Source organism: Bombina bombina, chromosome 6 (assembly GCF_027579735.1).
Source record: "Bombina bombina isolate aBomBom1 chromosome 6, aBomBom1.pri, whole genome shotgun sequence".
Classification (NCBI taxonomy): Eukaryota; Metazoa; Chordata; class Amphibia; order Anura; family Bombinatoridae; genus Bombina; species Bombina bombina.
In genome coordinates this window covers 613,586,878-613,602,274 of record NC_069504.1, presented here as the reverse complement: position 1 = coordinate 613,602,274, position 15,397 = coordinate 613,586,878, and positions in this window count along the sequence as shown.

Below are 15,397 nucleotides of genomic sequence, written 5' to 3'. Positions count from 1 at the left end.
AAAACCAGGTTATCGGATGATCAGCTATACCTGAGTTTTTTAGTTTGAGCAGTAGTATGTCATGGTCTACTGTGTCAAAGGCCTTTGCAAAATCAAGAAAAACAGCTCAAGTTAGGTCTCCTTGTTCCATGCCAGTTTGGATGTTGTTGCAAACTTTTAGTAGAGCAGTTGTAGTGTAGTGATTCGGACGAAAACTTGATTGATCAGGGGTCAGATAGTTAGATTGCTAGTAATACACACATAATTGCATATGGATGCATTTTTTCTAAGATATTTGCAATACTGGGAGCAAAGATATAGGAGGATAGTTAGAAACCAAAGTTAACTCCCCACGTTTATGGATAGGCACTAGTCTTGCAGTCTTCTAAGGTTTGGGTATGTATCCAGACACCAAGGATTCGTTAATTAGGGTTGTGACAGGTTTAGCAATTGCCCGCGCACTGAGCTTCAACAGCATTGCTGGGATTTTATCAGGTACAGACTGGTTTTTCATTTTTAGATTGTTAAGGTGTTTTTTAATGACATTGACGGGTAAAGGTCTAAAATTTAACTTCTCTATATTGGGTCTTTGCTGATTTAGTGGGGCCTGATCCACATTTGTAGTTTCAGGATGTGTGTCATTTATTAGTTTGTCAATCAGGGTGGTGGAGCATCCGACAAAATAATTGTTAAAGGCATTTGCTACTTCTAAGGGGAGTTGCAGGGTTTGGTTGTCCACATTGACAGTGGAGGGTTGGGAGGGGAGTTGCTAAGTTATTTATGAGTTTCAAAAACTTTCTAGGGTTTGATATGTTATTGTTCAGATTTTCACAGAATTATTGGGCCTTGGCCAATTTTGTTTGTTTAGTGCATATATTTTGCCATTGTCTATATACACAGTGATCGTTCATAGAGCCAGTATGCTTGAACTTTGACCACAATGAATCCCGAAACTGGTAAATTTGAATGAGGTCAGCTGTGATCCAATTCAAGTGTGCTCCTTTTACTCTTGCCTTACGCAGCGGGGCATATAAATTCCAAACTTGTAGGAGTTCAAACTGAAGGAATTCAACTGCAGAGTCTAGATCTGGGATTAGATATAATCTGTGCCAGGGGAGGTTCTTGATGTCATTTAGAAATTATTGAAGATTACATTTTTTGAAGGACCTGGTGATTTTAACTTTGGGAGAGGATTTAGTTGCCTTTATTTTGCACACGCAGTACACTAAACAGTGGTCACTGAAATTGTTAGGGATAACACCTGCCTCCTGGATTCGGTCAGGAGAAGTGGAGAGAATCCAATCAAGCAGGGTGTGATTATGGCTTTTGATGTTTATGCGAGTTGGGGAGGAGATTAATTGTGTTAGCTGCAAAGATTTAAACAGCAAGCAACAACTATTATTTTTTGGATTCAGCCAATCAATATTAAAATCTCCAAAAAACAAAATTTTACTTTTTTAGTTTTGAGCTATGGTTTCACTAAGGAGATGTGCTATGTCAGAAATGGAATGCACAGGGGAGCTAGGTGGGTGATATATTCCTGCAACAATGATTGATTTACTGCACATGATCTTAATTGTGCCAGACAGGAAATCAAATGTGGCAGGAGAGCTAGATTTTTGTATGGGGGTGTACTTTGTTGAATTGTCAAAATAAGTTACAATGCCGCCTCCTCTCTTTGCTCTATCATATCTATGGCATGAATACCCATGTATTGCAATGGCAGAGTCAAGTATTATAGATAATTATTGCCCTCTTGTTGTTCACAATGTAGGGCTAGTTTACAAGTGGTGCGCTAAGCGTAGTGTGAGTCGCGATATCAATATCATGACCGTGTGGTATTACGTGGAAAATAAATGCAAATGATTGAGCACAAACTAAATTTGCACTTATTGGGTTCTCGCAACTGAAGACCTTGTGTAAAGGGTAAGGGGTTAAAAAATGTGCATTAAACACAACATAAATACACTAAAAAATAAGTTACACTTATATGCAAATGGATGAAAACAAACATATTTAAAGGGGCAATATGAAGAGAACACACACCAATGTCCTCACTATTGTAAAACCACCTGCAGGATTTAGAATGGTCAGATTACAAATAAACTGCAGGTAATATACACTATTATAAAGAAGAATATGCACAGATACTGATCTATAAATCCAGTATAAAACATTTTTAAAAATTACTGAGAGGTTCCCAGTTTAGCACTGTTGATGAGGTTCGGCTGGGACAATGAGTGAAATGGTCTTAGAAATCTGGATATAAGAAGACAGATTACACAAACAGGAGCGAGCAGGAATCTGTAGACTTGGGTTTACATCTGATACTTTGGGGCTTGGTTAGGAGTCTGAAAATCAGCACAATTTTATAAAAAAAAATAAAACTATATATTGTTACAAAAACACTCCCAGATGGGCTATATAAATAGATCATCTACAAAACATTTATGCAAACAAAAATCTAGTTTACAATGTCCTTTTGAGTGAACAAAGCCTTTTTGTAAGCAGTACAACCTAGTTACCATTAACATAATATCATGCACACATATATTGCATTTGTATGAACTATATGCACTCTACAGATATTTTAAATAGGATAGGGGAGGAGCCTTACAAGACCCATGTCCATCTTGTCTACAATTTTTTTTAGAGTATAAGCAGACTCTAAAAGGAGCAAAATTTAATACAGAGTATTGAGAGGAAAAATAGTATAAATTATTTTGACACACATAAGCCTGGATACATCAAACATATCTGAGAAATATCATGAACATTACTAATTTATTCCGAGGATTGCTGCTGGGGTACTTTACCTACTTAAGATTACCAACCAACAATTCTCATCTTTATTTTGGGTATAAATAATAAATGTAGCAATTTATTTGTTCCCATATACATTATTATTCTTACCATTAGTTGATATACAATGCACCACAACAGATTATACATCAATATACAGGAAAACAATAAATAGACAGAGAAGTTAGAATGTGTAAGAAGGACCATAGTTAGATTTTTTTACATAGCTTAGTGGTACAATTGTATAATACAGTCAGTGTCTACTCAAGGTATGACACTTTAGTTTGCTCAAAAACAAACATGTAATGACGTAAAATATCAAAATAGCAAGGGAAGTTGTACTTTTAGCCAACAGAATTAGGTTCCTGGGCTTAATCAGCAGAGAGAGCTGATGATAAGCATACAACAGCATTTTGACTTGAGAAAGAAGCCAACTATGTTCTGCTGCCAGATGCTGTTGAAGACTTTTCAGTTCAGTGTGATAAGGAAAAATCCTGATACATCTTTATGTTGATCTGTTGATTACAAAGTCTGTTTATCTACACATGAAATCACATAAATATCCAATCTGTCTCATGAGCCAGAAGCAATTAGTTGTAGCAAAGAAAATATAGCTTGTATATGCATCTCCTCCCCTATTATTTCAGTTATTTTTTATGTATTGCCAAATACAGCATGCAGCACAGGCCTTTGGCTTCACTAGTCATAAGAAAGCAACAGCTACAGTAGATGCCACACGAGAATAGCCAAAGTAACATAGTGCCTTATGTCTTCAGTGTTCTCTAATTGGATGCAAAATGCACAAGACACTATACAGAGTATTAAAAGGTATTCAGTGTTTAAAAGCAAAAAATACAATTGTTGCTTTGCTGTTTCTCCACATAGACAATCTTCTAGCATAATTAAAAAAAATGTTCACATGGTTATCAGATTTCATATAAGAATTTACTGTTTTATTAGCTAAATTGACTTCCTTTCCTTAGAGGCCTTAATTAAAATATATTGCTGCACCCCTCTTGTAGTAAATGGCAGATCTCCCAAGGGTCCATGGGATAGTGAAGGTTTGGGAGGTCTAACACGCTGTCTTGAAATAACATTTCATCTGTTTAGGACACTTTGCTTACTCATCCCAATCTTTAAATATAAATATATTTTCCTCCTCCTGCCAGAGCTGAATATGTGGTGGTTCTTAAGTAGAACTCAAGGCAATTGTAAAACAGCCACCATGATGTTCCTGTGAAAAGTTACTCGAGCAAGGCAAAAACTGAGTGGAAACCTAGCCATGAGTTTTGCTCTCTGGTCTTGTGATCAATGATGAAAAGTCCATGTCATCTCCCACCCGACAGAGTTTCTGGGTTTCATTCAGAGCTTGTCACTACTCTTTAGAAGCCAGGTAGCTAGATTACAAGTTTTTGTCGGTAATGGTGTGCGGTGCTAACACACAGTTTTTCCTTACCGCTCACATACAGTAACGCTGGTATTACGGGTCTTTAGAAACCCAGCGTTAGTCGCAAAAAAGTGAGCGTAGAGCAGAATTTAGCTCCACATCTCACCTCAATACCAGCGCTGCTTATGGTAGCGGTAAGATGGAAAAACGTGCTCATGCACGATTTCCCCATAGGAATCAATGGGGCTGATTCACCTGCAAAAAAGCAGCGTTCATCTCCTATCGCAGCCCCATTGATTCCTATGGGGAAAGACTTTTTATATCTACACCTAACACCCTAACATGAATCCTGAGTCTAAACACCCCTAATCTTACACTTATTAACCCCTAATCTGCCGCCCCCCAAAAAAGGCAATACCCCCCAACATTACAACCCACCACCCACACACCCAACCCTACTCTAAAACCCACCCAATCCCCCCTTAATAAAACCTAACACTACCCCCTTGAAGATCACCCTACCTTAAGACATCTTCACCCAACCGGGCAGAAGTGGTCCTCCAGACGGTTCAAAGTCTTCATCCTATTCGGGCAGAAGAGGTTCTCCAGATGGCCAGAAGTCTTCATCCAGGCAGCATCTTCTATCTTCATCCCTCCGGAGCAGAGCGGGTCCATCTTCAAGACATCCGATGCGGAGCATCTTCTTCGTTCGACGGCAACTGGAACAATGACGGGTCCTTTAAATGACGTCATCCAAGATGGCATCCCTTCAATTCCGATTGGCTGATAGAATTCTATTAGAGCGGAGCGGGTCCATCTTCAAGACATCCGACGCGGAGCATCCTCTTTGTTCGACGGCGACTGGAACAATGACGGGTCCTTTAAATGACGTCATCCAAGATGGCGTCCCTTCAATTCCGATTGGCTGTATACATAATTAGTCATGTGTATGTATGTATCTCTATGTTAACACCTGAGACCTCATATCTTTGAGCCCTTATAACGTTGTAATACAATTTTTGTTTAAATAATTTTATTAGATGGTGTTATTATGAGTGTACAGTATCTGTACCTTTTAATGATTTTTTATTTATTTTGTGTAACTTTCTCAGTATAACAGTTAACCAGAGCTCTGAAGTTGCGCTACCCTGATGCTCATTCAATTTTATTGCACTTGAGCGAACGTGTTTAATTTCAACTTGTAATGTGTGCACTACTTCCAACATGCACAAACAGCCTGCATAAACCCCTTATCGCTTGCGTGCAACTGTTGGCACATCATTCTTAATCTAGTCCCTAGTGGTTTGATGAGCTGGAAAGCCCCTTACTCAGTTGTGGGTAAAGCTGTAGTAAGGGTTAGTTTTAGGAAATCAGTTGCCACCATCAGGTCATTTATATATTTAATAAAAAGTTTAGTGAGCTAATAAGTGCCTCATAAGTTAATTGTTAATAAATATGACTGTGACTGGTCTTCCTCTAACTTTGTGTCTGTGTGTTTATTGTGTACTATTGGTTGGGTGAAATTTAGGGGTATTTTTCCTTAAGGAAGAACAAATGGGTAATTTATTCCCTTATGAAATTGTTTGTTTTCCATTGATGAAGAGGTGATTGGCCACATAGTAGATTAGTAAGAAAGAATATGGCAGACAATTTAGAACATTTTTAAAAAAATGACTGCCCTGGTAGGATTAAGTCTTGTAAAGTAATGATTACATGCATTGTGACATTTAATTGACTTTAAGGTTTTTAAGTGATGACAACATCCTTTAATCTGCTTGATGTCTTACAATAATCACAAGTTGCAACTTTACTGACTTAAATATTTCTGGTTTGAATCTATTTTTAAGCTTTAGAGGAAAAGTACTTGAAAGAAGCAAGTTTCATAACTTAATGCCAGTCCTAATCAGTTCAAGAGAAAGTTTCTTTCATTGAGTTATGGAGAAATTTGGTGACACTACAATATATTGAAATGGACTGAATTGTTTCAGCACCCTAAGGCTCTTTCTCCATCTCAGTGACGTTAACAAGTACCAGATTTCACATGGAGAAGGTGATGCACCAAGATACAAGTTCAGGCTGTGAACATAAAAAGGATTATGCTTTTGTGACTTCCTGCCAAGTATAACAAATTCATCTTTACATCCCTGCCTGATGCAATTCACATGTATTGATGTTTCAGTGTGGGAAGTAATGAAACAGGCCGCAAAAGCTGTGTTTGCTTTACACATTCCTCCTAATTTTGTCCCAGGATTTTTTACTCTGGACTTTTTTCATAATATTTGGGGGGGGGGGGGGGAAGCAAGGAAAAAAAAGCTTTAACAGCCTGAAATTGCAACCTAGAAATAAGTAAGTGGTTAAAATTGATACCTACTTGTCAATAAAATGCTATACAAGTAGATGATACTAATGGTATATATTTAAGAGGTACAGAATTTACATTTTGCATTCACTTTTATAATTTTATATCTAAAAGATTCTTCTGCATAATAAACTGCTTTATTGGTCCTGTTTAAATTTAAATGCCTTTTTGGGTAAATTAAATAAAGTGCTAATGATCTAGCAGACACACAGAACAGATATCTGCATAAGTGGCTCTTAGCACAGAGTTCACCATCAGCCAAAGTGAATAAAAGTCATCCTGGTCTATCCTCAACAAAATGGTTTCATTGAGTGATTTAGCTTTTTAGCACTTGCTCTATACATCTTACATTTCTTTCAACACTTTAACAAATGTGGGACATTGTAAAATGCAAGTTGAAAAAGTTTTTACTGAATAAACAAAGACTCATGATAAAGTACCCTCTATCACTATATATTTAAATATATATATATAGGTTTATATATATTTATATACATATATATATATATCATTGTTTGTGGTATTTTGGAGTACTGCTGGAAAACTGCCATAATCTTTATTTGTAAAACAGGTGTATAGGTGTTCCAGTTTGGAAAACAGACAATACATGAAATTATAAAGACTGATGAAAAATGATAATATAATACTGTTTGCAAGGTTGATTTGATATCTAAATATGTGTGTGTGTGTGTGGGGGGGGGGGGGGGGTTAGTGATAAGTATAAAATTAAGCTATAACTTATGACACCCACATTTTTTCCATGTTTTAGAAAGAGCATGTGATTTTAAACAACTTTTAAATTTACTTCTATAATCTAATTTGCTTCATTCTCTTAATATCCTTTGTTGGAAAGCATATCTAAATATGCTCAGTAGTTGATGATTGGTGGCTGCACATAGATGTCTCATGCTATTTATTCAACAAAGTATACCTAAAGAATGAAGCAAATTAGATAACAGAAGTAAATTGGAATGTTGTTTTAAATTGCATTCTCTATCTGAACCATGATAGAACATTTTTGGGTTTCATGTCCCTTTAAGAATAAAAAATATTTACTGGGTTAATTGCCAGATGAACCAAATTGTAATATATTGATATCACATTACTAAATGTACTTAGACATGTTTTCTGTATCAATTACAAGTAAAGTAGACTTCTTCAATAGTGGATCTTCATAAAAATGAGAAAGCAAGCAATATGTGTCATAAGGAAATTAAGATTTCAGATGCCGTCCAGGATTTCTGAACCATTGGAGGAAACAGGGTTGATCAACTGAGAACTGGCTGGGAAAGTGCCTCTGGGAAACTCTCAGCAACACATCTGCAACATTCAGCACCATCTGAGAAAACAGAGACACCCAATAGAATAAATATATTTATTAACATTTAACTCTCATTTCCTTTTATGACATAAATTAAAGGTGGAAAAGCAGTTTAAAAAAATGTATGTCTGAGACATTTTACAGGGAGATCTAACATGTTTAGCCCATTTTTACAAGTAAAGGAACCTCCTTCAAAATAAATCTATTTGGCTGAGAATTAATCAGAAATGAGTGGCTTTTATAGCAGAAGGATGCAATGTGGTCAGTTGTGTTTGTACTAGTGCTCATACCTGCTCATTTACTTAAACGGACATAATTGCACAATAACAAAATATTCAAATTAATTACAGCATTTTATTATTGAAACAATTGCTCTTGATAATAAGTTGTTTATTTCCTGAGCAGATGCTAAACACTGGGTTACGCTTGTGTGCTTCTGGCGCTGGGCGCATCATTGGTGCGTGCGTTACCTTTTCCCTTTAAGAGAAAATGTATTAATAGTCTAGTTTAAGCCAAACACGGCAGTAGTATGTAAATAAATGTTAGTCTCTGCCCTCTAAACTGCAATTATGCCTTGTAAACAAAGATTTCACAATTAGAAATATAGAAGTCAATAAATACAAAAAAGAATGGCTTAGGTTCCAATCCATCTGAATGCCTTTACAGTGTTTATTAGTTGGATCATTGCTGGTTTTCCTAATCAGAGACTAATCCATTTGTCAATTATTATTTTTTAAATTTTCAATTCTACACCTTTGACTTATTTTTTTCATTGTTAAATTTATTGCATGTTAATAAGCCATATTATTTTTTTGTTTTAAATAAAGAAATATAGTTCAGTTCACACATTTAAATTATAAAAACATTATAAAAACAAATTCACAAATTAAATACAAACATTTTAAATATTTGTTTATTATTTCTATTAATAGTGAAAGTTTAACCCCTTAACAACCAGTCCCGTGCAGTGTACAGCACTGGTTGTTTAGCCTTTAAAGGGTTAGGAAAGTCAAAATTAAACTTGCAAGATTCAGATAGAGCATGTAATTTATAGACAATTTTAAATTCACTACTATTTTCTAATGTGCTTCATTCTTTTGATATCCCTTGTTGAAAAATAATATGTACATATCCCATACTAGTGCAAGCTTCTGATTGGCTCCTGCACACATTTGTCTCTTGTGATTGGATAACTAGTTCAGCTTGATCGATAGGCCTCCTAGTGTTGTTGGTGTAACCATACTATTTCTGCATACCTCAGGAGTGAGGCAGTTCAGAAATAGTGCAATGGAGGACACCACAGGCTAGTGATGGCAAGTACAGGGTGTTTCTGTCAGTGGGTTACATGTGAGATCAGTGTGTATCTAATAGGGCTGTGGAAACCTGCATGTGAGGCTAGCCATCAGCACGTACAGTGAAAAAAGTCTAAAATTAATTTTAATAAAGTGCTTTTATTTCTTTTTTTCAATATATTTTATTTTTTTTATCATATTTTTGTTTTTTTACCTCTAAATTTAATTTTCTGCCCTTGGTAATACAATGGTTAAACATAATGGGGTAGATTTATTAAGTGTTGAGCGGACATGATTCGCTATAGCCAATCATGTCTGCTCGACATAGCTAAATGCAGACAGCATACGCAGTCTGTATTTATCATTGCACAAGCATTTCTGGTAAAATGCTTGTGCAATGCTTCCCCCTGTTTAGGATGATTTTGGGATGACTTAATTCTGCCACCTAAAAGGTGGCGGACAGGTTAAGGAGCAGAGGTCTTATGAAATGATGGGCCTCTGAAGCAGTGTCCGCTGCTTAATAAATGGAGCCCAATGTGTCAAAATACCTCTAGATAAATACCATGAGGTGCCTAAATTCTACAAATATTTATGTCTGTGTCCAGTTTTAAATTGAGTAACTGCTATTTAACTTACAGTCTAAGCATAGCAAATTTTAGCATTAAACCAATAATTCCATTTTAGCGTTAAACCAATAATTCAATTTTTGTAGTATTTGGCATATATTTGCTATAAATTAGTTGGAAACGAAGATACATGGGGGATTCCTAAAATCAGGACAAGATAATAATTTAATTTGGATGTATTTTTCTTTAGCTAGACTAATTTTGTTGAAATTATTATTTTTTCCATTTTGTACCATTTTTCAGTATTATTATTTATGAAGGTACTTAACAAGAGAGTGGACAATTAAGGTTAAACCAATAGTGAGCAAAAATATTATTTAAAAGGAGAATAAACTAAAAATTAAACTCCAGACCCCCCAGATAAAAATGCAATTTTATGAGATATTTCAGTTTACTTTGTTATCAAATTTACATTGTTCTTTTTATATCCCTTTTTTTTTAAAAAAGATACCAAAGTAGGGTCAGGAAGTAATGCACTACTGGGAGTTAACTGTAATTGGGGTAATGCACATATTCCTCTTGTCATTGGCTCATGAGATGTATTCAGCTGGTTCCCTGTAGTGCATTGCTGAAATGGAACTGACTTAAAGGGACAGTAAAGTCATAATTAGGCATTCATGATTTAGACAGAGCATGCAATTTTAAACTCGTTTCCAATCTACTTCTGTTATTTAATTTGCTTCCTTCTCTTGTTATCCTTTGAAAAATGTGTATATAGGTAAAGCTCATGAGCAGCAAAGAACCTAGGTCCTAGCTGCTGATTGGTGGTTGCAAATCTATATTGATTGTCATTGGCTCACCCATGTGTTCAGTTATTAACCAGTAGTGCATTCTTACTCCTTCAACAAATGATACCAAAAGAATGAAGCAAATTTGATTATAGAAGTAAACTGGAAAGTTGTTTAAAATTGTATGTTCATGTCCGCCAGACACTTGATAAATCGGCCCCTAAGGGCTCATTTCCATTGAGCCATTATTAGGTTTAGTGAGTTCTCTAAAGAATGGTAATGGTTATTTTTGTTTCTGTATGACTTCTTAGTATTCTAAGTATTTTTAGTATTATAAGTTCTTAGTACTTGAAGGAAATGGTTAAATATTATTTGTGTTACAAAGACTTCATCTTGACCTACATAAAACATAGCTGATTTTCTTTTCACTACATAGTAAAGAGAGGATTTTTTCAGGCCTACAAATTCAAACTAAAGAAGATCAGACATGAAACTCTTTATTTTCATTAAATCAATTTAAAGATAGTAATTTAGCTTAACAAGCCTCTAGAGCAGGGGAATAAGTCAGTAAAAACGTCTTTCACATTTAAATGTTTTGGGTTTAAAAAATAATTGATTGTACATAGACATCTGGTAATGTTTTTCTTAACCTTATTTTTTTGTACATCAGAGTCTCATAAGAAATGTACATTAGTTGTGTGTGATTCGTGTGAATTCTCTCTGCTGAATGAGCCACTAAAGGGTTAGGTTAACCATACCAAAAGCAGTAGATCACCTTGCACTGCATAATAGTTTATTGTACCCATTAGTTCTGGCCAAAATTTTATTTTATGTAAATTTAAAATTTTCATTTTAGTTCATTTACGTTCATAGTCGCATTAATTTCAAACGAATTGCATACATTTTTTTTGTTTCCAACTAAATTTTAATTTTGAGCTATAGTGTAGATTATTGACATTTTTCTGTATCTGTTATCAGCTATATTAGCTATAATTTTGTCATTCTATGTAATTCTTAAAGGGACAGGAAAAGAAACTTCAAAAATTTGTTTCATGATTTGGATAAAACATACAATTTTAAACAACTTTCAAATTTACTTTTATTATCAAATATGCTTCAACCTCTTGTTGTCCTTTGCTGAAGGAACAGTATTCCACTACTGGCAGCTAGCTGAACACATATTAGCCAATCGCAAGAGTTAAATGTATACAATTGCAGGTACCAATCACCAGATTTAGAATAGGATTTTAGGCCAGGCAGGAAATAATCAGATATGTCATCACTCCAAGTCCTGAGTGTCTATAGGTTTGACCCTTACTGAGGTAGTTATTTGTTCCCAATAAAATGTTACTTCATAGAAAAAGGGAAATTGCTGTATTCCTCCAGTGTTAATAATTCTTTTGTCCTAGGCATCCAAGCTGTGATATTTGGTACATTTGAGGATTTCCAATTTTGTGAAATTATGGATCAAGCACTATTGAGTCATATTTGAGCTAATGTGCATTTAATCTTTCAAGAATGTCATATGCCCATATTCAATAAAACTATTCCTGGAGACAAGAGGAATTGTCTCCAAAGAGTTTTCTTAATATGAATTCAGAAAGACAGCAATTTGGGACATCCCCACCATATGTGGAGAATGTCACCATTATTCCAATATCCCCGCCAACAGATCCTGTTTGCTTTTGGATATAGTTTGTTTAGACAAGTAAGAGTCAGATACCATCTAGTCAGGATTTTCGAATTCAGCTCTAAAATGTAGGGCAATGAAGATTTCCTCGTATTTTCAAAAACTTTATTCCATTCCCTGATACTTAGTTCCTGGTTTAGTTCCCTGTGCAATGAGCTGGTAAAAGCAAGGAGTTGTTGATTAGAACCTTACAATAAAATTTTACGCAAAGAGCGCCTTTAAAAGGAGAAGATGCTAAGCTTATAAAGTCATGGTTTGAAGGGTCCACCCACAACCTCCTACAGATTCCCCCATAATTTGAGGCCACCCTGATTTAAAATAACCTAAATAGGTTTTGTGAGATTAATTTTAGCTGACTATTTACAACTAGGGGTCATACCTACTTGTAATTCTGCACTCAAAAGAATATGGGATAGTGGTGATTTGGAGGTAGAGATTCCCGGGGTAGATGTAATAAGCACATCCCAAGTTTGGAAGATATGTTTGAGTAGTTCATAATTAGTTATCTGGGATGGCCTAAATTCTTTTGAGATCCAACATAGGGCTCCGACATTGTTAGCTAGGGGTAGATTGGAATCAATGATAACTTATACTTTAGATTTAGAACCTCTATGCCAGTCAAGCACCTTCTGCAAGGTTAATGTCCTATAGTAGGAGGCTATGTCTGGTGCACCCAACCCACCTTAGAGCTCTTTTCATGTATAGTGCATTTGTTTATCCTGGGTTTTATCTTGCCCCATATAAAGCCAGAGAGGCAAGCTTGGAGATTGGTTAAATAGTTGATAGGGATATAGGTATTGTACACACCCATTGGTTTTAATAAAAGTTTGCTGAACTTCATGGAAGCCTGAGTCTTACCTGTACCTTATTTGGGCACCCCTGAGCCCCGCCATCCTCCAGAGGATCAGTTTGCTGGGAAACTGTGATATCTCAGCCTGCGTCACTTAGCACTTTGGTGCTGCTCATTTTGTGAGTATATTTTCTCTCTCAAGATCTGCTATTGTTGGTTATACTCACAGTATTACACTACGAGGCGCTCTCTTTTTTGTGATTCCAATTCACAGATATCCGGATACATATAGGTAAAGTCTACATGATATATAGAATATACGGTGGATATTAATTTTTATGGTTTGTATCTATCCCCAGCATGAAAGTAGTTCATTTTCCCATACCTCTAGATATTTAATAATCTCCTTCATAAGAGTGTTTTAATTTAATTGGAATAGCCTAAGGGCACTATGTGTAAGAGGAATACCTAAGTATTTGATGTGGGATTCTTGGAGTTTGTAGGGGCAAAAGGCACTCAGTGCTTGAAATGTTGGTTTGTTAAGGCTGGCATTTAGAATTTCAGATTTTTGAGCATTAACTAACCAATTGGATGTGTCCAAATATGTCAAATTCTTTTAATATGTCTGGGAGGGAAGAAGAAGGGGAGGTCAGGAAGTCCAAAATGACGTTGGCAAAGAGTGTTAATTTATATTAATTTGGCCCGAATTTGATTCCTGTTACCTCTGGTTTATTCCTGATGTGAGTAGCGAGGATCTCCATGGACATTATAAACAACAGAGGGGATTGGGGACACCCCTGTTGAGTTCCATTTGCTATAGTGAAGCTATTTCAGAGCAGACCATTTGCCTTAACCCTAGCTGTGGGACAAGAGTATAAATTTAATATTTTATTGAGCATTTGGGGGTCAAAACCAAATTGGGAGAGCAAATAAAAACCTCCAATCTAAACGATCAAAGGCTTTTTCCACATCTGTAGTTATTATAATTGTCTTGGAGCCTTCTTGTTTAACATAGGACATTAGTTGAAGGAATCTAATGATGTTGTCCTTGGCTTCTCACCCAGGGACAAAACCTACCTGGTCTGTATGTATTATCTCAGGTAAGATCCCTATGTTTCAGTTTCCTGGGGTCAAAAGGGATTTACTTGGTTTGGGAAGGACTATAACGGTAGCTGCTAGCATTGAACTAGGGAATGGGAGACCTCTATCAATAGCTTGAAAAGTCATGAGTAAATGGAGAGCAAGGATATCTTTGAAGGTATTTATAGTATTTATTGGTTAATCCATCTGGACCAGGTTAACCCTATTACTTTAGTGACTTCCTGTAGGATGATGGGGTCTTTTAAATTATCTTATTGTCCTTTATAGAGGGTGGGGAGATCAGCCTCCACAATATATTCATCCATTGTATCAATTTCAGAGGTGGGAACTTTATGGGGAAGTTTATATAATTTTTCGTAAAAATCTCCAAGTTATTGGGCAATTGCAGCACTTTCATAAGTTTTGGAATGAATGAGGCATATGTTCTCTGCTTAAGAGTCTTAGCTAACAAAGAGCCAGCTTTATTGCTTCCTTCATAGTACAATTTTTGTAGTAAAAGGGCTTTTCTGAAAGTATCTTTATGCGACCAGGACTTCAGGCTAGTATGAGAATCAGAAGTGTTAGTCTGATGTTCTAGTTCTAATTTTCTTAGGGTCATAGTAAGCTGTTGAAATTCAGATGAGTGCTGTTTTTTTAAGGAGAGCCCTCTGCTTTATTAGTTCTCCTCTAAGTATGGCCTTATGTTCCTCCCAGAATGTAATAGGATTATTAATAGAGTTATGATTTATAGTGAAATATTCTTTTATAGTGAAAAATTCTTTCAATGTCAATTTAAGTTTCCAAGGAAAGGGAGTCAAGGGCTTGGATGGTCAGAGAATATCTATAGTAACCATTGTGTGGTCTAACCATGTAATGTTGTGTATATCAGAGGCCGATACTGTACAGAGTCTTGATTGATCTATCAATAGATAGTCTTTTCAGGTGTATCATTTTCTGGGTTGAGAATAGAATAAATATTGATTTAGGATGGTGTATTCGCCAAACATCTAAGAGTGCAAGAGAAGTTGTTTCTGTAGGAAAAAAAAAAGAGTCTGATGGGGAACAGCGTTTTTTCAAGAAGCGCAGTCTAGGCAAGGATCAAGAGCAAGGTTAAAATCCCCCCCATATGACAATTCCTTTACAGGTTTCTTAGATTTTATTCAGGTCTCTGATTAAAAAAGGTGCCTGACCAGCATTTGGAGTGTATAGCTTAGCAATGGTCACATTTCTGTTGTAGAGGATACGAACAAAAATAATTAGTCTGTCCTTATTATCTAAATATTTCTGTTCAAGTGGAAATAGGGGTTTATTATGGATCAATATACCAAAATCATTTTTCCTTT